Raw genomic sequence first — 22,668 nt, forward strand, 5'->3', positions numbered from 1 at the left:
GCTTCAGCAATATGATTATTTTTACATTTAGTAAACAGGAAGACCTTTCAGCAACAAACTTCTCAGGGGAGACAGAAGTGTGGCATTGTGTGAGCCCTATGCTAGTCACCTGGTGGTGACCCTTTCAGGGTTTTAGTTTCCTCATCGAACACTAGTATGGTTTCACTAGAAAATCTTTAGGCACATCCCAGTGGAAGCACTCTGAGAGCAGAAGTCTGGGATGATTCCTGCCGTCACTTTTACCCTGGGATTTTCCTTCATTTCTAGTGCAGGCTGCATGTTAATATTTTCAAACTGGGTGGGGGTAGTGGTGCACACCTGTAAACCCAATGCTCTGGAAGCTGAGGGAGGAGAATTGAGAGTCAGAGGCCAGCCTGGGCTATATAGCAAGACCCTGTTGTTAAAAAAAAAAAAGAAAAGAAAAGAAAGGAAGGAAGGAGGGAGAGAGAAGAAAAGATCAGGTTAAGATTTTTGTATATGATTCAGCAAGTTGTGATCAGAAATCTTTCTGAATGAATTATAAACTTTTGCTTAGAAGCAGAAATGATAGTCTTTTGTAGGGAATCTCTTCAAAATGATACCAAGAATTTTAAAGAAATGTGGATCTTTAGATGAAGTGTGTTTTCGGCCTGGGTGGGACCTGGGAAAATTGAGAGGCCCAGCCCAAAGAGCAGGCCTCCTGAAAGACTCGTAGTTCCTCATTCAGAGAGAAAGCTCTGGAAAGAAAGATCAGAAGAGATTCATAGCTCTTTTCTCTCTCTCTCTCTCTCCCTCCCTCCCTCCAAAAGTTGAGTCAAGGAGTTAAACTACCTTGTCTCCTTTTCCTACAGTGTGTCTGTGACGCCATGCCTGTCAAGTAACAGGTGCTTTGTTAATGTCATTGAACTGAATTGAATTAGTGGCATCATAATAATAACACCTGTATGAAAGGCTCCAGGCATGTTGAAACTTCTTCAAGACTTCTGGGTAACCCGTAGCAGTGGATACCTGAGGATTATAGAATGCTGAGTTTCTGACCTGCTGGCTTCTTTCCACAGTGTGCTCTCCAATCCTAAATATTTCTAACCATCAACAAAGCGGCTTTGCCAGAAATTTAAAAGATCCTAAATATTTCTAACCAGGAGTGTGTCTTGGGACACCTCTTGATTCTAGTATATGAAAGATAAGAGAAGGTGAAGACTCGATTCGCTGATCAAGTTTTTTATCTGCAGATACAAAAACTTAAGCAGAAACGACAACAAAACCCCTAACAACCCTACTAATAAATGCATGAGTGACTTGAATAGACTTATCTCAAGAAGCTAAACAAAAAAAAGGAGGGGGCCATTGGGCGCTGGTGGCTCACACCTGTAATCCTAGCTCCTCAGGAGGCAGAGATCAAGAGAATCATGGTTCTAAGCCAGCTGCGCAAATAGTTCAGGAGACCTTATCTTGAAAAAAAAAAAATCACAAAAAATGGCTGGTGGAGTGGCTCAAGTGGTAGAGCACCTGCCAAGCAAGCATGAGGCCCTGAGTTCAAGCCCCAGTACCACCAAAAAGAAAAGAAACCTGCAAAAATTATACATGAGAAAAGTAACAAGATAAAAAAAATAAAAATACTTTAGCAGGTCAAAAAATTTTGGAGTAAAGATAGAAATAAATAGGTGAAAAATGTTCTATCATCAACAGATTGCCAGAAACATCCCTGAAATATTTGTTTATTTTTCCCCAAATTATTAGTTTGCTGTATCCTGTAAACATAGGCTACACATCATCTCTCTCCACCTCTATAGAAAAGGGTCTTGAGCTCTGGGCAACCAGAGCCTCTCATTAGCACGGCTGTACACTCACCATGTTGTCTACACTGAAACTCATGACAGTGGACTGAGCTGTGGCCTAGGGTGTGGTCAGCAGTAATTAGTGTGTGTGAGGCCCAGGGGCCAGCACTGCCAAATAAATAAATACATGAATAAATAAGGGGATGAGAAGAGGAAGAAGATGAAGAGGGGGAGGAGGAGGGGATCACACCCAGATGGATGAAGGTCACGCCTTCCTACTTGTGAAATGAGATTTCTTTTTCTAATTTGTAATTTGCAACTTTTGAGTGTTTCCTTAATTCTCAAGCACCCAGTCAGAGGATTAGAAATAACAGTGATAGGGGCTGGTAGAATGGTTCAAGCAGTAGCCAAGCAAGTGCAAGTTCCTGAGTTCAAACCTTAGTACCACCAAAAAAATAAAAAAAAAAAAAGAATGAAATACAGTAATAGGATAATCCCAAGTATCAGTTATTACTTGGTAATTCTCGTGACCCTATCTGGAAAAAAAGCCATCATAACAAAGGGCTGGTGGATTAGCTCAAGGTGAAGACCCTGAGTTCAAACCCCAGTACCAAAAAAACAAAAATGAGAAATCTTTATGGTTTATGTGAAATTGGTATTCCATGTCTGAAGTCAGAAAATTTTAGTTCATGGTTTAAACTTTGTTATTGTTTTTACAACCAAGATCGAGTTGGGGAGAAAAATAGTTTTAATTGGCTTTTTCCTCCTTTGCACAATCCTCCCGCCCCTTTCTGATAACAGCTTGATGAGAGAGGAGAGGCAGCCCTCAGTGTCCTGCCTGCCTTGTGGAAGCCCACGTGCATTGATGACCTCCCTGTATCTCCCTGATATGCCTGTGACATGGAGGGCTCCTCGGCACCAGTCCATCCCCAGGCAGCACTGGAGTTAAATTCACTCCACATTTGGCACTGAATCTGTGTGTTCATCCCAGCTCTCCAGAACAGCTCATTGCCTGTCCTGTGGCAAAGTGACTCCAGTTTCCCACTAATTTCTGTTCTCAGAACTATTGTGAGAATTCATTTAGAAAAGAAAATCCATGAGAAAGGAAGAGCCTAGTGCAGAGTCCAGCACACAGTAGGGACCTAATAAATGTCATTTTTATTTTCTCTTTTATAAATGCATGGTGTGTGTGTGGGATCCTTGCACAGATGTATCTGAATTGTACACATGTACGTTTGTCGACAGTTAGGCCTTTCTTAAACTTTTATTTCCTGTTTTGAAGAACTGTGCAGGTCAGAGCTTACCGCAGTGATCTTTGGTTTAGAGCGAGTCGTCGCCTGTCCCTGCCCTCGTTCCTTTGTAAGCAGGAAGAGTGGCCTGTTCCATTCACCCACAAGAAACAGTCCAGAATCCCTGCTTTGCTGGACAGACAGCCACACTGGAGCCACTGACAGGGTTTCCACTGTTTCTCCTGCGTGGAGTAGGGTAACTCACACTTGCCAGGCACCCAGATAAGCTTGGCACTTCTGGTTCTGGGTGTCTGGGTGGGGCCAGGAGAGAGCTTTCCTGCCAGGTCCATGTGCTGCTGCTGGTGGTGGCCCAGGAGATGACCCTCCTAGTGCCCAGCATGCTTCTTCTGCTTCCAGTTTTTTGTTAAATGATACCTCTTGGCAGAGCGTGTGCATATTAGCCTGTGTGAGGCCCTGGGTTCAACCTCCCACACCAAAGCAAACAAACGCTTCTTAAAGAATCTCCCTCTCTGGCAAAATAGTTTCTGCTGGGTATCTGGGTATCTGGCAGGAGAGGGAGAGGGTGGGGTGGGTGGTAAGGGAGGGGGTGGGGGAGGGGGGAGAAATGACCCAAACATTGTATGCACATATGAATAATAAAAAAAAAGAATCTCCCTTTCTATAAAATGAAAATAAATAGAAAAAAAGCCTATGGTTCTCCCTTTGCCCCCCTTTGCCCCCCTTTGCCCCCCTTCCCCATCTCTGTCTTTTCAATCATAATCTTCTTTGGTGCAAAGACTGGATTTTTCCCCAGTGGTGTTAGTGAAAAGAACATAGGTTTTGTAGTCAGATGACTATCAGGCTAAAGTCTTGCTTCTTTCACTTCATATCACTATGACTAGTCAAGGAGCCTTGGTTTTCTTATCTGTAAAATGAGAGTTTTGTGAGGGTTGGGTGGGGTCATGCATGGAACCTCGCCCAGCTCCAGACTGAGCACACAAACTTGAAGGAAGGTTCATTATCGTCCCCCACATTACAGACAAGGTAACTATGGCACAGAGAAGTAGATGGCTGGCAGAGCTGGGCTTCCAACTGGGAACGGATTAGAGCCCACCTTCTAAACCAGCCTGCTTTGCTACGCTAATGGTAGAAGCTTGGCCTCCCGGCTTGCTGAGATGCAGAGGGGTCTGTGCATTAGTGGTCAGCACCAAACAAGATACTGACTGTACTGCGAGCAGATGTGGGCGGTGTGGCTTTCATGACACACACTTGAAGGCTCTGGTTGGGTTGCTAGCTGAAGTAGGTCAGCGTGCATGTGTGTGTGTGTGTGTGTGTGTGTGTGAGAGAGAGAGAGAGAGAGAGAGAGATTGAGAGAGAGATGTGCCTGTATGAGTGTGCATACAGCCTTTGGGGAAGGAAGCTGCTGCTCTCCATCCTGGCTGGATGTGTGGCTGGCCCTGGCAATGAGTGAAAGGCCTTGCATGGGCTTGTGTGTAATCTTGTCACCCTCTAGTGGTTGCTTCCCTCTTAGCCCTGGACTCTTGAGAGCCCACTCTGGGATCTTTTTCAGAGAGTGAGCAGGCACTGAGGGACAGCATGGGAAGTGTGACCAGGCCAGAAGCCAGTCTGGAATCTGAGCAGAGTAAAAGACCTCTAGAGATGACTGTCACTCTCCTTCTGGCAGAAAGCGGGGAGAGGCCTCATTTGAGGCAATCCTAGTTCCTTTTTTTTCTTCTTTGTGGACTGGGACAGCACCCAGAGTCACATACTCCAGGCAGTCGTGCTACCACTGAGCCACAGCCCAGCCTTGCGTATCCATCTGTATCAAGTGACATTTTCTCCTTGCGGGTGGGACCATTTTTACATCCAGAGCTCCTTTTAGACACTCAGCACTGAGGGCTGCAGTGGGAGCAGCAAGCACTATTTTCAAGCAGTCTCAGTTAGGTGCAGAGAGAAACCCACACCACCCCGGGTGAACAGCTGACCCAGCTGCTCCTCTGTCGCCTGAGGCTGTGTTCTCTCTGCTGGCAAAGGTCATTTGTACCAGGATCCTCCTGGGCTTGTCATATCCTGATAAATATTTCAAAAGGCAGGCAGGGGGAGGGGAGGTCAAGATCAGTCTGTCTGAGACTTGTTTGTGGCTCTGCTGATGCTGATGACCTGGGACCCTGCCGTCTAGAGGGAGCCTGGCTGTGGCGAGCTTCAAGGTTGTTCCCTTTTTGAAAGGGGCTGGCGTGGGGCCAGGGCTTGCTGGAAAGTCCTATTTGGATGAATCAGAATATTTGCATTTCTTACACAATGTCAGACCCAGAGGATTTTGGGGATCTGGCCCTGGTGCAGAGTTCATAGCCAGGTCCCCTTCTCTGCCAAGAAGAGAGGGTTCAAGGTCTAAAAAAATAATAGCATCTCAAAGGTAGCAAAGTCTCAGCCTTGTTGCTGTTAACCCCACACAGCCCAGGAAGGATGGCACGGAGATCCATACCACAGCTTTCTTTTTTTTCAGTACTGGGACTTGAACTCAGGGTCTACAACTTGAGCCACTCCAAGTAGCTCAAGATAGGGACTCTCCAACTGTTTGCCCAGGCTGGCTGCAAACAGCGATCCGCCTAATCTCTGCCTCCTGAGTAGCTAGGATTACAGGTGTGAGTCACCGGTACCTGGCTACCATGGCTTTCTTGATGTCAGGTGTTGCTGTGCTCTCTTGAACCCAGTGAGTTGCAATTTTGTACAAAGACCCTGCCCAAGTTTTTCTAAAGTCAGTTAGGTTCTTATTTGTTTGTGTTTTTATTATTTATTTATTTATTTTGGTGGTACTGGTGCCTTTTATTTTTAAGCTTATCATTTAAATACAAGTAATTTACCCAGCATTAGTGCTAATGTTGTAACTATTAAGAATTCCTCAGTTAGCTAGGTGCCAGTGGCTCACACCTGTAATCCTAGCTACTCAGGAGGCTAGCGGTTCAGAACCAGCCCGGGGAAATAGTACCCTATCTTGAAAAATACCCAGCACTTTGAATGGCCCTGAGTTCAAACCTAGTACCAGGGGGGGAAAAAAAAAACCTCAGTGACTGGGGTGGGGATGGGGTGTGTTCAATCCCCAGCACCACAAAAGAAAAAAAAAAAAAAAGAAAATCCTCATCGAGTTCAAGGTCATCCTGGCTAGACCCTGTCTCAAAAAAAAAAAAAATTTCCTAAGATTCTGGGCTCTTCTTTGCGGGGGCGGGGGCGGGGGCGTGGGGGGCGGGGATGGAACTCAGGGTCTTATTCAAGTTTTGCAGGCGCTCTACCGTTGAGCCACACCCGCAGTCAGAGAACTCCTCTGTTTTACCTGACGAGGGAGCCAAAATTAGACTTGTCAACTGCTGGCAGAATAAATCTTAGCAATTAGGTGATACCTTCTTGGTAAAGCTCTGGAAGCACTGTGTAGATATTTAATGACAACAATTCTTGTTGTTGTTTACAAATGAGGAAATAAGTCGTGGAGTAAGAAGTGACTTTCTCAAGGTCAGGAGCGCGGTCCTGACCTGCAGGGCACCCTTGAGTCTCCTCACACAGGTGCGCGCTCAGGATTGTGGACACCTGCTCTCTTGCCTCTGTGCTCAACGTTTAATAAACTCCTCTGCAAATCTGAATGGTAATTAGACATTGGTCACTTCTGCTGCTGGAGGATTAGAAAGGTTTGTTAGTATAAAGGCAGTCATGGAGGACAAGTCACAGAAGCACGTCAGTGGCTGTTCTGGTGCTGTGGGAAAATGGAAACCAGTGTTTAGGATCTTCTTCCAGTCAAGATCTCCATTTTCCTGATTTAGAAACTTGAAAAAGAATGTTGGGGCTGGGGGATGTGGCTCAAGTGGTAGAGCATCTGCCTCGCAAGCACAGGGTGGTGTACTTTGCAAAAACAGTATATAAACTAAGAAACTGTCACTGCTGGCAGAGCTCAAATTGAACTAGCTGAGCTTGTGATTTTTTTATCAGCTATGTGTCTTAGTGTGCAGGGCTTCCCGTAGAGAATGCATTGCAGCTGCTAACAAAGTTTAATACACATTTGCTTCCCAGCACTGCATATGAGATTATGACCATGAAAATTTTTTCCTCCCTCCCTCCCTCCCTCCCTCCCTCCCTTCCTTCCTTCCCTCCTTCCCTCCTTCCTTCCTTCCTTTCTTTTTTTTGTGTATGGTGCTGGGTATGGATAGAAGCCAGAGTCTTGTATATAGTAGGCAGACACTCTCCTACTGAGGTACATCTTCAGCACACAGTTTTCATTATAAACCTAGCACTCAATTTTTTTAGGGGGTTTGAACTCAGAGCCTCACACTTGCTAGGCAGGTGTTCTTACCACTTGTGCCTCCTGAGTAGCTAGGATTATAGGCGTGAACCACCGGTGTCCAGCTAAACCAAGCACTTAGTAAAAACAGTCTGTAAGGTGTAATAAACAGAAGTGTGACAACTTCGTGAGTCAATGTGTTAAGTAATGCTTTTCAGTGTTATAGAACATAACATAGTAAGTTCTGATGACTTGGCCATCTGAAAATCCTTGACCAGCATAACCTGATAAATATTAGATCATCTTAAATAACCCATGTCTCTGGGAGAGAGCTTCTTGTCCAACTCCAATGCATATGTCATGTTCCAAACTTAGAGTTTTATTTATTTTGGCTTTTTCCTTTACAGATGTCAAGTTTTGCCCAGTCATGGGGGTGTGCGGCTATAATCCCAGCCCTCAGGAGGCTGAGGCAGGATGTTGAATTTGAGGCCAGCCTGGGCTACATAGGGACACACCCTGTCTCAAAGAACCAAGAAAAGAAAAGAAAAATGATTTGTTTTTTAACCCATTCATTTGGACTCTAAGACAAAGCTGGAAAGGGAGAGATGAAGACCATTTCCCCCATGGAAAAGAAGCGTCCTGAACAGGAAAAAGAAAAAACAGTGGAAGAAAGGGAGTGAGAAGTTTGGGGTGTTGTGCAAGAGAAAACCCCCAGATCACACATGAGCTGCCTCTTGCCCTGTTCCTAACCACTGGGGATCAGTGGGTGGCAGCATGGCGGAGCCTGAGTGCTTCTTACAGTTAGAGATCCCCGAGCACATTGCTCCCTTCCTTCTTCCTCCTTGATCTCCTTTCCCCAAGCCCCCCAAAAGAGCAAGATATCTCTAAGTATCAGAACCCAATCCACAACATAACAATTTTTTTTTTTTTGGTACTGGTTATGACACCCAGGACCTCATGTATGCCAAGCACTCATTCTACCACCCAGCCCTAAACAACTTTTGCAAGGCTTATTAGAGATCCGTGTGGATCCCATTCCTGCCTTTTTCTGCAGCATAGCAGTTTGGTTTGCCCCATGGTCATGGTTCTTGATCTGGGTGGTGGTTTCACGGGTATATGCTTATGTGAAAACCCATCAAGCTTGTGTACTTAAAGATTTGTGAATTTAACTCTATGTGCCTTCTGTTTCCATAAAAAAAGTTGTTTGCTTCTGTGTTTTCTTAAGTCAGAGGGGTTTAACGGGTCAAGGAAAGTTTACTTCTATGCATACAAATTATCTCGAGTTCTGTTTGTTCAAACAGGGTAACCAAACGGGTACAGATTCTGTGGCCGCTGCTGCTCAGAATTTAATAGGAGTGGTAACTTGGCCCTACCCCTCGGCCCCATGGCTCTTTGCCTATGATTACGGCTCTGTCCCTGGGTATTTCTGGCATGGCTGCTCTCCCTGCTGAACTAGGTCAAGGATTTTTCTCTTTCTTTTCTTTGTTATTTTTCACCTGTCCAGGCTCACCACCGGCCTTCATTCCCTGGTACAGCGTTATGCAGTTGGCACTCAATAAATAGTGACTCTAAGTCGGGTGTGGTGCGTGCCTGAAATAGCAGGTACTGGGGAGGCTGAGGGAGGAGAAACCTTTGAGCCCTGGAATTTGAGGCCAGGCTGGACAACACAGACCTTGTCTTTAAAAAAAAAAAAAATTGTATATGTGTATAGTGAGTCTGATTCTGATCATTTTTCTTGGTTAATGTGTGATGGGGGTAGGGATGGGAAGTGAGTGACAAGCTGGGCACCAGAGTCTCACACCTCTGATCCTGACTACTTGGGAGGCTGAGATGGGGAGGATCGTGGTTCGAGGCCAGGCCGGGCAAATAATGTGTGAGACCCTATCTTGAAAATACCCAGCACAAAACAGAGCTGGAGGAGTGGCTCAAGTGGTAGAGCGCCTGCCTAGCAAGTGTGAGGCCCTGAGTTCAAACCCCAGTATATATATAGATCCAGGCGCCTGTGCATGGGAGCTACCTGGAACTGTGTGGGAGCCGTGGGAGAGACTACACAGCATTTCCACTTTTGCTTCAATCTTTGACCGTGCTCTTTTTTCCTTCCTTCCCTCCTTTCTTTCTTTCTTTCTTTCTTGTGGGGACCCGGGTTTGAACTCAGGTCTTCACACTTGCAGAGCTGGTGCTCTATTGATTGAACCACACCATTTTGCTCTCATTATTTTTGAGATTGAAGTCTCTCGAATTGTTTGCCTGGGCTGACCTCAAACCACAATCCTCGCCATCTCAGCCTCCCAAGTAGCTGTGATTATAGGCGTGAGCCACAGCACCTGGCTTACAATGTTTTCTTAAAGCTGGAAGAATGTGATCCCTTTCTCCTTTGTTGCACACCATCCGCCTGAACCAGATCAGGTCACATTATACTTGCTGCTCGAGGCTGTGCTATTTTCCATGGACTTTCTGGTTGTTGATATTGGCTTTCACTGTTGGGTGTGTGGTTTCTCTCAACACAAACAGGAACACATTTCTTACCACTGACATTTTCCTAGGGGCACAGGCATTTCAGGCCATGGTCCTGGGGGTGCTTTTAATTCCCATTTCTGCCTTCATCTGTGAGCACCACCCACCGCCCAGGCTTTCTGTGGTGTGGTGAGTAGGCCATGTGTGCGTAGAAAAAATGAGGCCACTCGTACATAGCCGGGGAGACAAGGAAACCGTGGTAACGCTGGGTGACGTTGGCATATGTTCGCGTGTGGGCCTCAGAACCCAAATTTAGCCTTCCCAGACAGTACGTCCCCAAGGTTGCAGCCCCTGGGGGTAAGATCCAGTACCCTGCTTCCTCCCTGTGCTCTGGGCTACTTCTGCTCACATCCCAGACTCGAACTCCGGGGCACTGGTCCTCCGTGTGTTTGGTAGAGGACCCCTTATTAGAATCTTGAAGGTATTTTTTTTTTTTAAACTGAATTTCGAAATGCTTTGGAAACCAACAGTGTGGTTTTACTTTGCTTATAGAACCCAGATGGCAAGAGAGGGTTGGTTTTTCCCTGTCATTGTAATCACCGCACAAGCACCGTGTCACCTGGACACAAGAGGGTGAGGGTGACTTCAGGACAGTGCTGTGGCCACAGAGCATCGTTAAGTTTGGAAAAGCAAAAGGGCAAAAAAAAAACCAACAAACCTTCTGATTCAACACTTCCCCTCTTTCCATGTGATTCAGGCGCCTATCTGGGTACAGGGTTTCTTTGGCAAAAACAAACTTTTGCTGGAGTTAGGCCGGCAGAGCCAGTGTTCTTGGCCCGGTGGAGTTTGAGGATCCATCTGCCCCACACGTCTTTAGCAGGATTGTTTGTTTAGGGTGCCTCTGTAGAATCCTTATTCGTGGAGAAGCAGAAAGAAACTCAAATGGCCCAGCTGGATTTCCAGGTTCTGGGTAGAATTTGTAACCTCTTTGACTTCTCAACTGAGAAAATGGGTTGCGGCTGTCACAGAGAGAATAAATATGGAATCCCACAATGCTGTGCTCGCGGTCACTTTTATCCCATTGAACTTGCACATAATGAAAGGCAGGCATGCTTGGGGAGACCCAGGGCTGCACCAGGGCCAGGAGGCCTGTGATGGATTCCAAGTAGGCCGAGCTGACCACAGCCCGGAGATGAGACTTCAACCACACAGCTAGTGATGTGCCCTCCTGTGATCCTACTGCAGTGTCCTACTTTTAAAAGTAAATGACCTATGAAAGAGGTAATATCCATGGCTAATAGCCACTAACACACAGATGCCCCTCTGATAATCTGAGAAACACACTTTAAAATGGGCCGGCAATTTTGAACCTGTCACGAGTGAGGATTTTTAAGAAAAATGATTGTAGCCAAACAAGTCAATTAGCTTTGTCATTTTAAATGAAAACCCAGCTTAGTGTGTGTTTCATTAGGCTTTACTTTCATTAAAGGTTGGAAATTCTAAGAATAAGTTATTTTGAAAGCGTAACGAATTGCCCAATAAACCTAATGATGCAATTGAACCAGATCAGTTGACTGATCAATAGAGGGTCAGAGATACTAAAACTAGAGACGACTTTAGAGATTAATCTGGTTTATCTCCTTTTATTATTTGTTTGTTTCTTTTATTTAATTTTTGCCATGCTAGGGATGCAACCCAGGGCCTCACACATGCTAGGCAAGCGCTCTACCACTGGGCCATATCCCCAGCCCTCTTTGTTTTCTGATTGAGAAGTCTGGGACTGGAGAAGTTGGGTGGCACGTCTAGGGCCACACAGTTCGGTAGAACTGGAATTGCATGAGTAAAATGTGCCAGTGCTTAAGTATTACTATCAGTAAATAGCTCCATGGAGAATTCAGCTTTTAATACATCAGGGTTTCGTGCCGTCTTGTCTTTTCAGACAGACAAAATGTCATAAACCTCAAAGAATAATAATATAGACACTGTGCCCTTATTTATGCTCTGTCCTTAGAGGAACAAGTGACTGGAAACCTGTCTTTTTAATGGGGACAGTAATCCTTGCAATTGGTAGTTTTAAAAGCCACTAGAACAACTACAAAAAAAAAAAAAGGTGTTTATGTTCTAAAAAGGGCATTTAAAAAAATGTGTAATGCCAGGTATGGTGGCACACCGCTGTAATCCCAGCTACTTGGGAGGCTGAGGCAGGAGGATAGCAAGTTCAAGCTTGAGCAACTTAGCAAGACCCTGTCTCAAAATAAAGCAAAAAAGGTACTTTGGATGTAATTTGATGGTAGAACAGTTGCCTCGGATGCACAAGACCTAGGGTTTAATCTCCAACAATGGAAATAAAAAGCACGTAGGTAGGTCTAATACAAAATTTGTAAGGTAAATGTAAGAGTCTGTGCTAGTTAAAGTCATGTTGGCTTTAACCCTTGTATACCCTCCAAGTATAGACTGGCTCTAGAGTCTATTTCTAGCCCATGTAAAACCATACTGGGTGTTCCTACCTTCAGGCAGTTATCCAAGTGGTCATTTTTGGACCTGGGCAAATTTGTGTCTTAAGACTCTATCTTTGGCCTGGCCAACTTTCCATCACTGTGACAGAATACCTCAGAGAAACAATTTATGAAGAGCAAATGTTTGCTTTGACTCAAGGTTTCAGAGGTTTAAGTTTATGATTGGTTGGCTGTTTGGATTTTGGGCTTGTGGCAAGGCAGCACATTCTAGCAGGAACACATGCCAGAGGCAGCTGTTCACCTCACCACTGGAATGTGAAAGAGGGAGACAGGAAGAGGCCTGGGTCCCAGTGCCCCCTTCAAAACGCCCCCAGTGATCTGATGTCCTCACAATCGGCTCCACCTCCTAAAGGGTCCACCACTTCCCTGTAGCACCACAGGCTGGGGACAAAGCCTTTATCACACCAGCATTTGGGAACCTTTGAAGATTCAAACTATAGCAACCTCCTTGCTTGCCTGCATGAAAGAAGAGAGCTTGGAGATTGCTCTCGGAGGTTTTTATGGGCCTTTGTGTTCTTCCAAAGTTTCATTGGGTAGAACTTAGTCACATGACCACATCTGAGAGCAGTGAACGCTGGGAAATGCAGTCAAGCTGTGTGCAGTTGTGACCGTTAAGTGCTCTCTACCAAACATAGCTTTGAGTACCAAAGCAGGAAGACATCACGTGAGGGAGAAGTAATTTCTCAGACATACACTTGTAGTTCCAGGAATGTAGAAATGATTATTTCTGCTATTAGCTGTCATTTTTGTGAATTTTAATTAGGGGTTTCTAGGAGTCTCATCCTAGGAAACATATACTTCAAGCTATGTGTTTTTCAGAGTGATGACTTTCTGATCTGTGTCATATGTCTGCAAGATGGAGTTGCCACAGATATCAAATGTGCTCCAGAATTCTAATGCAAGCTTGGAGATGACCACAAACTAGCGGGCTCTCCTTAAAGCCACTTGCAGGTAGAAAACACAGTTGGTACGCACTTCTTTCCTTCCTTCCTTCCCTCGCTCTCTTCCATGTCCCTCCCTCCCTCCTTCCTTTCTTCCTTCCTTCTTTTCTGTCTATCACTGAGCTATAGGCCAGCTGCATACTTTTTTTGGGGGTACTAAGGATTATACCCAGGGTTTTGCACTTGCCAGGTGTAGGCACACTTCCACTTGAGCCATGCCCCAACCTTTTTTTTTTTTTTTAATTTTGTTTTTGAGGTATCCCAGGCTAGCCTTGAACTCAAGATTTTTCTGTCTCTGCCTCCTGAATAGCTGGAGTCACAGGGGTGCACCACCGTGCCTGGCTGAAAGACTTTTTTTTTGCAGTACTGGGGATTGAACTCAGGGCACACTTGAGCCTGGCCTCCAGCCCTCTTGCCCCATACTTTTTATTTCAATTCAGTAATGACCAAAGGCAAATAGTCTGAACGTCTGCACCGGGGAGGGTAATCCTGTCCTGGTTTAGGGCTAACATTTGTCATTGCCATGGCTGCATGACGCAGAGCTCATCCCTCCCTTCTTCTCAGCCAAATGTGCCTTTGTTCTGCATCTTATCTTGTGTCTACTGACTCAGACCTCCCAGCTGAGCTCCCAACCCCTGGCCTCTCAGTCGCTACACTCTGTCAATCATTATTGCCAGCAAACAATTATCATTTTTTCTAAATGCAGGTCTGATGATGCCTGTGCCTCTAAAGGCACGGATCCTGCAAGTTACAGAACACAGCTCAAACTCCTTGGCATGGCCTCCACGTACCCTGGGAGGAAACCCTGGATGAAGGTCACCAATAATGAATAATGAATGACTTCCATTTGTCTTTTCATTTAGAGTTTGAATTTGGTATCTATCTATCTGTCTGTCTGTCTATCCATCTATCCATCTATCCATCCATCCATCCATCTGTCATCCATCTGTCCATCCATCTATCTGTCATCTATCCATCTATCATTTGTCTATCAATCTATGCATCTATCATCTATTTTTCTATCATTTATTTATCATCTATCCATCTATGCATCTATCTATCATCTATCTTTCTCTCTTTGCTAAAGTTGAATTTCGTACATGGAAGTGTGTGTACGGTGTGGTCCTAAAAATGTGTCATGCACTTTTCAGACCTCTGTGCCTGTGCTCGTTGTGGGTGTCATTCTCCTAGCCCTCCTTGTGGGAGTGCTGCATATCATCTTAGGGACAAGTTAAATACCATCTCCTCATCTCCTCTCTCTTTGGAATTATTTAGCCCTCCTTGGGTGTTTTGGATAGTGCCTGCATTGTAACGTTTGTCTGCTGGGGATCATGATCTTATACACGCTTGCCTTAGCGCTGTAAGATTATGAAACTTCCTGTTACCCTTGAGTAAGACCTCGTAGATGTCACAATACTAGTTGATTTGAATTAGAGTCACAGAAAGAGTTGCATTTAAATTACTTTCCAGCATTTTCACTGGCTCTCAACTTTTTCGGTTATCCTAGATTGCAAATACAAAATAGCGCTGATTTAGTTGTGATAATGGAAATTGCTGTCACTTCATTGCAGAGTTTCTGCTTTCCCTAGTGACAATCTACAAAGATGAGAAGAAGGAAGATCATCTCCATGGCTGGGGGAAGCATTGCCCAGGACTGTGGGCTGTGGTTAGGGGTCCCCACCCTTCACTTCTTGGTGCTTGCCATGCACTTGCACTTTGTACTTACAGTGCCAAATTGATTTTTTATTGCATCATAATGGGACAGATTTAATGCTAAGAATAAAAGATCCAGTTAAACTGCCTGTGAGACCCCCATGCATAAGAACCCATTCTTCATAACCTGTTGACCATGTGCCACCTTGCCTGGTGTGATTCCATTTTTTTAGTCTGACAGCTTTCCTGTTGTCTCTGGAGACATTCTGTTGACCCACCACTCTGGTTTGACTCTCTTTTTTTCTCGATGCCAGGACGGGATAAGACGAAAGTCCTCTGTGGTCTGGCATTCATTTTTAAGTAAATTTAATTTTGTATGCTTGGCAGGTGATGTCCTGGCATCTTTAAAAATGCTGTTCAGGTTGCTGATGTTAAAAGTTGTATCTTAGAGTCATTTTCCATGAGTTTGATTGTAAACACCTTAGAAAAAGAATACAAACTCTTCCTGACATCTCCGTCCCTAGGGGAGTGGCGAGGGGGTCCCTCAGCGTCCCCGTCGTCACACGAAATCTCAGGAACTTGAGATCCACGCATGAAAAGAATTTCAAGGTGTCTCACAGGTGGAGATTTTAGCAAGGATTTCTTTTAGTATGACAGGATTAAAGTAAGGTGGGGGGGACATTGCCTGCTCCCCAGGAAGTGTGAGTAAAGTCTCCCCAGATCGAAATAACAGATTTCAAGTGAGTGTTAGGTTTTTAAGGGATAGACCAGCTCTGTCCACAAACTGTGGTGATAGAAATGTCATCTGCACTGTCCCAAAAGACAGCCACGGGCCACGAGTGCCTGCTGAGCACCAGAAATGTGGTTCCTGCAACTGAGGAACTGACATTTAGCTTTAACTCATTTTAAATTTGAACAGCCACTGTGGCCAGTGGCTGCCATACTGTACAGTGGCTTTTAGTTCTAGCAGAGTGATATCTAATTACTTTTTGATAATCTAGTTCGTAGTACTAGGTACTCACAGGCCCTCAACAAACATTTGTTAAATGATAAACAGTCACATTTATTGAGCGCCTGCTGAATGTTAGGTGCTTATCGGGGTGGTCCTTGTTTTACCCTCATTTTGTTGTTGGCAGTCCTGGTTTGAATTCAGGACCTCGTACTTGCATAGCAAACACTCTTGAGCCACACTGTCAGCCCTGTTTGCTTTGGTTATTTTTCAGATAAGATCTTGCACTTTTTGCCCAGGCCGGCATCCCAATCTCTCTCTTGAGTAGCCGGGATTACAGGCATGAATGACCATACTCAGCTTGTTGCCCTTCATTTTGTGGACCCCATTGCTGGGGCAGCACAGACTGCAAGGCCTGACTCCATCACCTCAGTCTTTTCCATGAAAACAGGCAGCCCAGGGAGAAGTGTGGCAAGAGGGCTGGGAACTTGCTGAAGAGAAACCTGTTTAAGTCCTAAAGTATCTTCATGGTGAACCAAAATTCTCTTTCACCTGCCCAGACCTGAACTGGGTGATTGTACTTTTCCTGAGGCAGCCACAGGAATAATTTAATTCCAAAATCTGGAGCCTGTAGACCCCATGAACCTGGTCTGAAGATCCCTGGCCATGGCTCCGGTTTTGTTGAAGGAAGTGTGGGCTGCTTGGTGGTGGAGGGAGATGTGAGAAGTGACCTGCTTGCTTGGCTGTGACTGTTCCTGTCCAGTGAGGAGGAACTGGTACTGGGCCTGAGAGGAGCGGCACATTTTTTTGCCTGAGATTTTTATTAGCAAGTTGCTTCCCGTGAGAAGGTCTTCCACAGCATGGTTGAAGATGGGCTGGACATGCAGGGCAGTGGTTGGGGCCAGCATTTAGGAAGATCCATGCTCTCGGAGCTACTGGACTTCTCAGGTGTCCTGTGTGTGTGAGCACCGAGTTCCCAGGAAATCAGTTTGCAGTCTGTCCTTCCCCACTCTGTGCTTATAGTACACCCACCCAGTTCTTCCTACGCTGTCTTCCCATGTGTCTGACTGGTGAGGGCTGCAGACTGTGCCAGGCTCCTCAGTCAGGGCACTGTGGACCCAGGACTGCTCTCCAACGCTGTTCCTTTCACTGCCACATTCATCTCCCATTAATTCACAAACATAAATAACTATGCTATTTTTTTTTCAAATGGAAATTGCTGTTTTATGCCAACCAAGTGCAGTGGCTCACATCTGTAATCCCAGATACTCGGAGGGCAGAAATGGGGAAGGTCAAGGTTCAAGGCTAAACTGGGCAAAAAATTAGTAAGAACCCATCTCCATCAACAAAGTGGGCATAGTTGTGTGCTTGTAATCCCAGCTACATGGGAGCCAGAGGTAGGAGGATCACAGTCCAGGGCCAACCCAGGCAAAAAACAGGAGATCTTGTCTGAAAAATAACCTGAAGCAAAAAGGGCTGGTGGAGAGGCTCAAGTGGTGGAGCACCTGCCTCTCAAGTGGATGGCCCTGAGCTCAAAATCCATTAGCACCAAAAAAAAAGTGTTTTTTAAACCAGAAGGTCAGCAGCTACAGGAAGATTTCCACAGAGCAAGAAAACTAGACAAGGTGAGACAATATCTTTTTATTCGAATTTAGTCTCTAGGGGAGAATTGAATTGTAGAATTGTTAGACTGGGGCTGTAGTTCATTGCTAAGATGTGTGTCTAGTAGGTGCAAGGTCCTGGATTCCATCCCTAGCATGGCAAAAACAGATAGATAGATGATAGATAGATAAAAAAATAGGTAGGTAGATAGATAGATGAATGGTTAGATAGATAGACAGAGTTGTCAGAAAAAAGAATCAGTATAACTACTTTCATAAAATGCCTTATTTAGAGTTAAGAGCAAGTGTACATATAGAAAAATGGCTGTCCTATCTGTTTTATATACATAAAGTAATAATATATAATACATATGTTGAGGCTCCATTAAATCAGAGCGACAAACTTGAAAGCCTTTGGGATCCTACCAAGCAAAATGGATGTGTGAGCAGCAGCAGGGAGAGCTGTGACAGTGACAGAGCCATGGGCTTTGGGGAACCATGTGCTCCCTCTCCTGCCCACCATGGCATTCATGTTCCCAAAATTTAGAAACATTGTGCTTGTCAAAGAGATTTGGCTGTCTGCCAATTGGTTATCTCTGCTTTTTAAAATTGCACGATATCCCCAGGTCCTTTTCAATGATGCTCCAGTTTGCAGAGTCAGGAACACAGCCCCTTGCTCGAACAAGATGCTCCTTTATTCCAATTATTCTGTGGTGTGGCGGCTGTCAGCCTGCCTGCCCTGATGGTGAGCCAGAACTCCATCTGCACACTCCCTTCCCTCTATCTAGACTGGGAGTCTGCAATGCTTGGATAAATTTTTCTCCTTGTAGTCCGAGACTCCAAAACTCAAGATTGGGTAAAAATAGGTGACTTGTGAGATCCCAGCCTCCACCTCTTGAAGCTGCAGTGCACCTCCCCGACCTTGGGCACATTTCTGCCTTTTGTAGCGTGTCTTTAAAACTACTGTGATTTTTAATGTGCGTCAACTCCCTGTATAGCTATCCTTATCTCAACTAGCAAAAACCCTTGTTCCTTCCTATTATTGCTTATACTCTCTCTACAACAAAATTAGAAATAAGGGCAAAATAGTTTCTGCTGGGTATCGAGGGGGTGGGGGGGAGATGGAGGGGGTGGAGTGGGTGGTAAGGGCAGGGGTGGGGGCAGGGGGGAGAAATGACCCAAGCCTTGTATGCACATATGAATAATAAAAAAATAAAAATTAAAAAAAAGAAAACTACTGTGATTTTATCAGGACTCAGAAGAAGGAAGGTACCTCTTTCTTTTCTTTTGCACAGAGTAAGACTTCTGTGGAGTACATGGGGAGAAAGAGGTGCTTTTCCAAGTAAGGTGGGAGCCAGCAGGGATCTGCTTAGGGCCCTGGAGTCTGGGGGGCTTTGCTTTGCTGGCTTCTTGGCATTGACTCTGGCAGTACAGTTGTGTGAATAGGTCATGTTCACACTTATGGAGACACCAGGAGCTGGAGGCCTGGGAATCTCAATTCTCAAAAATGTCAAGCACTGGATTTTAGGCCAGATCTGGTGACTCAGGCCTGTAATCTACCGATTCGTGAGGGTGAGAGCTGGAGGATCACAGTTCAAGGTCAGCTCGGAGAAATATTTCACAAGACCCCCTATCTCCAAAATAACCCAAGCAAAATGGACTAGAAATGTGACCAAGCTGGTACAGAGCTCAGACAGAGATCCTCCTACTTACCCCTCCCACACAGCTGGAATTACAGGTGTGATCCACCATACCCAGCTAAATGGATAGATACTTTTTTTTTTTTTTTTTGGCCATACTGGGGATTGAATTCAAGGCCTCCAGCTTGTGCTATACCATTGTGCTACACATGCCCCAGTCCTGGTTTAGCATATTTCTCAGGGCCAGAATTTAAATCTCATCACTTCTATCTGTCCTTTGTCCCTCCCCTGATCCCTAAGACATTACCTCTTCAAGATAGAAAAACCAAGAGAAGAGACAGTATTTGAGAAAGACTGCTGTAAAATAGGAGGTAGGGCGGTCCTCCCTCCCCTCTCATTTTAAATTTTTCTTTCTACCACTGTGCAGAAAGATCAGACAAAAGAATGCCATGCCTAGGTCAGGAGGCTGCCCTGAGCAGTGCTGCAGGAACAGAGATCTGGAAGCAGAGTGGCCCTTGGGGGAAATAATTAAGGCTGGCAGGGAAAGACTGTGTTAATTGAGCTGAGCAGAAAGACGAGCATCTGGGGATTCTTTGAAGAGGCTGTGGAATTTTTCGATGAAGCCTTCAGTACATCATTGCGCTAATCTTGGGTCACTGTAAGAACTGTTCTTTTAAGGGAGAGATAGCTATGAAAAAAGTCACGTGAGAAAAACAACTGGATACTGTACTAAATAAAAATTGTTGGGGGGGAAAAAAAAAAAAGTGAACCAGAACGTGGTTTTGTCAAATCCTGGTCTCCACCCTCCGCCCCCAACTGCAGTGAGAAAAACCAGCAACAAAATACCCAGGCCTGGTGCCTGCCTCCCCAAGCGTGTAGACCCAGGCCCTGAACGCTGAACTCTGTGCAGGAGTGACTTCGGGGTCCCATAGAAGCCCCTCCCCACCTAAATCCCCAGCCCTTGTTTAAGGGACAAGTTTCTTTTTGAGTATGAAGATGCTTTTTGTAGCATAACGCAATTGGGACAGCATAACATGCCTGCATAATAGTTGTTACAAAGTAAACGCCACACCCATTACCAGGATGAGCAGCAGAGTGTTGCTGGCTGGCACCCAGGTCTCCCGCAAGTCCCCTCCTCCTCATCGTCCTCTCCTGCCACCATGGAGGAAGCCTTTCCCCATGTTCACAGTGATCAGCTCCATGCTCTCCTTTATGGCTTATGCATCTATGAGCAGGCCCCTAATCCAGATCGTTTTGCTATGAATGAAATCATAGATGATGTATTCTTTGTGACCTGCTTCTTTTTTTTTTTTTTTTTGTGGTACTGGGTTTTGAACTTAGTGCTTCACACTTGCTAGGCGGGTGTTCTGCCCCTAGTGTTCTGCCAGCCCTGTTTTATATTGGGTATTTTGCAGAAAGGGTCTCACAAACTATTTGCCTGAACTTCGATCTTCCAGCACTCGGCTGTGACGTGCTTCTTAACATTCTGTTGGTAAGATGCAGGCTTATCGTTGCATAGAATTATAGCGCATCCGTTTTCATTCCTGCATAATATTCCATTGTAATAATAGACCACACTTAATTGGTCTCTCCATTCTACTGGAGTGCCGTTTTTAGTCGGAAGCTAATAGTGCTGCTATTCTTATTTCTTTGTGCTGGCGATGTAGCCCGTAGCCTCTTGCATGCCAAGCACTCGCTTTACCGCTGAGCTACACCCCCAGCCCAAGAGCTGCCATTCCTGCTGACTTCTGGAGTATAAATATCTTTAGGGGAGGGGAGTGGCTTCATGGTCGGCGACATGTTTTTAAACTGTAACAGCTCATTGAGACATACTTCACGTACCATATAGTCCACCCTTAAAGTGTGCAGTTCAGTGGTTTTCAGTATAGGCACAGAGTTTGACAACCATCACCACGATCATCAGTAATACTTATATGCGCTCGGCTTGCATGTGTTCTGTGGTTCGCTCCCCTCCCCGCCCTCCCCAGTCTTTAGTTCCCAGACTGAGAGCCATTGGCTGAAGACATGGACATGTAGAAAATTAAAATACATATGTTCACTTGTAAGGCTTGGTGCAGCCATTCATTGCATGTTACTGTGGATGGCTTTATAAAGTGACTTTCAAACTTTCAGCAGGGGCATCAGAATCGCCCGGAGGGCTTGTTAAAACAGAGTGCTAGACCCAAGGTTCACTGTGGGTAGGGCGTGGGGATTTGTATTTCTAACAGGTTTCCAAGTGATGGGGAGACCTGGAAGCGCACTGTTACCTTGGAAATTGGAGAACTGGATGTCAGGGGTGCATTCGGCCACTCAGTAGATAAGAGAGGGGATGTAGCTCAATGAACCCCCTTTGTACAACTAATATGCTAATACAAATGTGAAAAAGCAAAAGAATGGGATGTAAGACACAATTTGTTGGAGGGAAAAAGAGGTCAGTTAGCTCTTGTGGTTGCTCAGAGTATGGCAGTACTAACGGAGAGGAGGGAACAAATTTTAAAAATACTCTGGGAACACAGTCAGGAGGCCTTGGCAATGAATTTGACATGCAGGGGAAAGGAGAGGGAGGAGTCCAGAAGGTTTGGAAGACAGGAATGTTTTGGAGGGAGGAAACCAAGCTTTCAGGCCTGGGTCCAGGAAGAGAATTAGTTGGAGGGCAGAGAGCAAGGTAGATGGGAAGGAAAAAACGGAATCCCTACTTCTAGGCTCTTGGAAAAGTCACTCTGTCATGGGTTCATGGTCAAAAGGGCGGTACCCAGGGTGACCGAGTGCCTAAGTCCTTGGTCCCATTGCAGAGTGTTGACCCTGGGAACTGTGTCATCATGGGAATTTTCTAGATAATTGCTCCATGGGAATTAGTATCTGATTTTGGAAGATGGCATAAGTTTTCAAAGTGGCCCCCAAAACTTTGGAAATGGCTGATGTCCTTTATTTCTGTATAGCTCTTACCCTTCCAAAACACCTTAAAATATCCTCTGTTTGACCAAACCTCACCATGTGAAATCTTTCTGCTTTTCCTTCTGCTTAAAGCCCACACATTCTTCAAGGCCCTTCTCACATCCTACAACCTGGCTGCAATTGCTCCCATCTGTGTGCTGCCTCTCAGAGTGGGTCCACAGTTTTTCCCAGAGGGACAAAGCACCTCAGAGATCAGCATCTTAGCCATCTCCATGTTATCTCACCAAGCAGTGCGCCACTCTACCCAGCAGCTGAAAGTTACCTGTGTCTCTGAGGAAAGGATAGAGAGGGCATGGGGACCTGGAATGTCCATTAGCAGCATACTCTAAATAAGGGACCCACAGGTAAGAGCCACCTTCTCACTGGTGAATGGATGGGTCTTATGGAAGCCAGAAGGACTGTCTGTCTCCGTGAGAGGCTGGCCTTCCCGGCCTCTTTTCTATTCCCTTGAGAGCTAAAAGAGGACTTTTCTCTTCTTTCAGTCAACAGACATTTAAACAGCACCTCTGAGATGGGGCATTATCCTAACCACAGGAGAGACAATGGTGAACAAGACCATTTCCAGGGCTGAAGGGGAAAGGAACAGATTGGCAAATGATTGCACATTGGATTGCACACACTTTTATGATGTCAACATGGAGGGCGCGTCCCCTGGGTCAGTTTCACTCCGAAGCCTGATGTGAAGTTCCTCTCCACTTTCTTCCTGAGC

General features: G+C 45.4%; 1 protein-coding gene across 2 annotated transcripts in view; it reads left to right on the forward strand.

Moving 5' to 3' along the window:
- Wnt5b (Wnt family member 5B) overlaps positions 1 to 22,668 on the forward strand; it is a 94,512-nt gene that overhangs the window by 54,886 nt on the left and 16,958 nt on the right. The gene's annotated exons all lie outside the window — the stretch shown is intronic.

Source organism: Castor canadensis, chromosome 6 (genome assembly GCF_047511655.1).
Source record: "Castor canadensis chromosome 6, mCasCan1.hap1v2, whole genome shotgun sequence".
NCBI classification, from domain to species: domain Eukaryota; kingdom Metazoa; phylum Chordata; class Mammalia; order Rodentia; family Castoridae; genus Castor; species Castor canadensis.